Genomic DNA, 3517 nt, shown 5'->3' with positions numbered 1-3517 from the left:
GGCCCGGCCATCTTGTCGCGGCGTCTCGCCCCTCCTCAGCCGGCCGCGGACGGGCCCCCTCCCACGGGCCGCGGAGCTCCGCACCGGGCTTGGGGCGCGGGGGGCTCCCCCCGCGGGCGGGGAAGGCGCTGGAGGCGGCTGCGCTCGGTGGGGTTTTGCCGGCAGTCGGGCCCCAGTCCGGCTGGAGCCGGGCCCCGGCCGGCCCTGCGCCCGTCTTCAGCGGAGCTCAGCCGGGTAGTCAGAGAGCACCAGAGACTGCACGCACAGTGAAATTTATATCTTTGTTGCATTAATACAAAAGACAGCGATCGGGGAGGAAGGGGGAGCCAGTAGGGCTGCTGCTTAGCTGGGGCTAGCTTTCGGGGGCTGCCACCGGCAGCCTAAGAAGCTTCCTCCACCCAGCAGCGCCCCAAGCAGTTTGCGGTTTCAGTCACCCCGGGCTGGGTGGTTTAACCTTTTACCAGGTGGTGCCATCAGCAAGCAAGGCCCTGGCTCAGGGCAGAGCATGGGTGCTTCATCTTCTGTGCTGCAGCAGGGACGGCAGCCCTGCACGCAATGCTCCTCTGCAGCACAGAAGGTCCCCAGGCTGGCACCCTGCAGCCCACCGTGCTCTGGCATGGAGCCAGAGCAGCATCATCACAGAGCCTGATGCAGAAACACAGGGACAGGGTCAAGATCACTCAGCTGGGTCTCGGGGGTGGCAGACCTGTGGATCAGCTTGGGGTGCTTCTTGAAGGCTCCAGGCCAAGCCAGAGGAATTACTACAGAGGTCTCCAGGGACGGCGTGTCTGGTTTGGAGCATCCCAGTAACCTCAGCTCCTCGGTGCTCACGTCAAGGGACAGGCTGGTATCCAGGGGGCCTTTTATTGCTGAGATCTCCCATCTGGGTCCTGGCGTCTTCCCAAGGGTTGAGAGGTCACCAACGAGCTCGGTGCTCTTGGAGAGCAGGCTCTCCAGCAGTTTGGGGTGCTTTTCTTTCTTGCACGGTGTTGAGGTGTTCTGCAACGCCACATCCATCAGGCAGCCAGCTCTGCTGGGGTGCTCAAAAGGCAAACTGGACAGGTCAAAGGCAGCCTGATTTTGGTGGGTCTTGCAGAAGCAGACAAGACTGAGGTCAGAGATGTCCTGGGTCAGGCTGTGCAGGTCAGTCTTCACGCAGCTGCTCAGGGACTCTGACTGCTTGACAACACACAGGGAACTGCCTTTTGCTACACTGTCCAAGTCCATGAGAAGCTCCCAGGTGTCTGGTTTGGAGACACTGCTAGAGTCCATGTAGTAACTGCAGACAGGAGAAGAATGGGTATGGCTGGAGGCCCTGGCCACAAATCCATTTTCTAGGATTTCCTTTATGGTCAGGGTGCTGGTGCCATGCCTCGTGGTGGACAGCATGGTGCAGAATCCCACTACTGTCAGGTTTATGGAGACCAGAACGTCCCTGTCAGAACAAACACATTACTGTTCATTACTGTTCACTAGCAAATTGCAGACTTAAAGTAGCAGGACTGCTCTCTGCAAAATCCTGTCTCAGTCTTGCTTAAGAAAGCAAGGAGCTGAGCAGGATCCAGGGGAGGGAGGTGGGCATCCAGCCTGTCATTGTCTTCTAGAGCAACACGATTGTACCACAGCCTGATCATTGCTTGGAGCCTCCTTAGAGTTCTATTTATTTGGCCTTAGCCTGTATACCACTACTCTTAGCTTTGTACAGGGTGTAGGGAGTCTCAGTAAGCCTCTCCATCTGTTAGTGATACTAAGATGGAGCTGTTTTTCCCCAGAGATAAGACATTTTATCCTCATTCCTCAAGTCAGAGGGCCATTAACCCCAGTTGAGTCCCTTTGAGAGGAAGGCAGTAAAACCAGGCTCTGGTTAGATGGGAGAGGTTGAGGAGCAGCTCTCATCTTACCTTTAATCCCACACCTGGTAATCCCCACCTGCAGACCTGTGGGATCCCACAGCCCACATAGGGCACCAAGCGAGGTCCTTGAGGACAGGCCCTCCTAGCAGGTCTCATGCCATACACCCCTGCCTTCTGCTCTGTGGGCAGGAGCTTCTTTCACACTCCCCCTCTGCTTGAGAGGGAAGTTCTCACTACCAGCTCAATCAGCAGCTGCCTTCCACCCACTCCCAAAGGTAACAGGGTAGATCAAGGAAGGGGAAGGCAGTCACTGTGGCCTGAAACCATTTTTACACTGAACACATTAAAAGCAGAAATAAAAAACTCCTGAATTTACTGTGCGGGGGGAGGGGGGGCTGTACAGCCAGCCTAGAAGGAAAGTCTTTAAGAGACTAAAATACTTTTTGCTTAAAGATAATAATAAAAAAAAAAGTATGTGAGAAGTACTAGGGAAATAAAAAGTACTACTTACCTTCAGCTTCTATGAAGACCCCCTTTGAGATCTTGATCTTTTTTGCCGGTGTGGCTTATAGCGGTTTTATAGTTCTGGTAATTCATTAACAGGCTAATTTCCTAATTAAGCTAGTTTGGGAGAGGGAGGGGTTGTTGCTTCTTTTTAAGCACGGGGGCTGTGATTATGGGTTGTGGCTAACTGCTGAAGGTAAACTGAGTCCTTTAAGGGCTCAGTTGTGTTTGTAGCCTGTCAGTGGGCAGCCCTGGAGAGCAGAGAGGTGTTTGCAGGAACCGTGGTCCTCTGCTGCAGGAGGAGGAGAATGACACATGGAGCCTTCCTGCCTGGACATGACACTCTGGGAGGGTCTCCAACAAAGTGACATCTCTCTTCAGTTTTGTATTGTTTGCTCTGGAACGCTGGCCAGGAGCATCCACATGCACAGGCTAAGTAGGGACATTATAGATAATGCATGGGCACTAGCAGGTGTGCGTGCTGTGTGTACGCAGGCAGCGTGCAGTCTGAAAATAGCCAGAATTCAAAACGCACATGTACGAAGTGCTGGCCTGTCTAGGACCAGCTGTCACTGGGGTAGCCGCTCCTGCTGCTTTTAGCTCTCCCGCTTTTCGTCCGTGGTGTGACAGTGCCGCTGCCCGGCCGCGGGATGCAGGGAGGAGCTGAGCTTTTTCCACGTTGACCGCCTCTTTTCTCTCCTAGGAAGCGCCAAACCTGTGCTTGCCTCTGGGGGCCCCATAGCGCACCCCTGGAGCGAGAGGTGCTGCAAAAGCAACGTGGGGAAGGTGGTTGATTTTAGTTTGGTTTTTTTGCCCATTTTGATGGGAGGTGGCTGCCGGGGGTCCTGCGTCGCGTGGCTGGCTGGCTGTGGCATGAGAAGACCGCAGCAGTGCCGTAGCAGAAGCAACCCCGCTCCCAGAGCTAATCGAAGCCTTGTCCTGAGGGGTTCCTTGTCCTGGGGGGTTCCCGGGGCCCCCCAACCCCCCCCCGGGCCGGGATCCGGGGGGGGGGGGGGGGGGGGCTGCAGCGGGTTTTGCAGGGGTAGAGGTGAGCCGGGGGAGGGGGGAATGCTCCTTGCTCCGCGCCCAGGACCGCCTAGCTGCGGTTGCTTTGGGGGTCTCGGTGCGGAGGGTCTCTCGGGGCCGCGGGGGCTCCCCCG

The sequence above is a fragment of the Haliaeetus leucocephalus genome, unplaced genomic scaffold (assembly GCF_000737465.1).
Source record: "Haliaeetus leucocephalus isolate CR32 unplaced genomic scaffold, Haliaeetus_leucocephalus-4.0 Scaffold933, whole genome shotgun sequence".
Classification (NCBI taxonomy): domain Eukaryota; kingdom Metazoa; phylum Chordata; class Aves; order Accipitriformes; family Accipitridae; genus Haliaeetus; species Haliaeetus leucocephalus.
The sequence above is the reverse complement of the archived record's forward strand: the minus strand, read 5'-3'. Positions refer to the sequence as shown.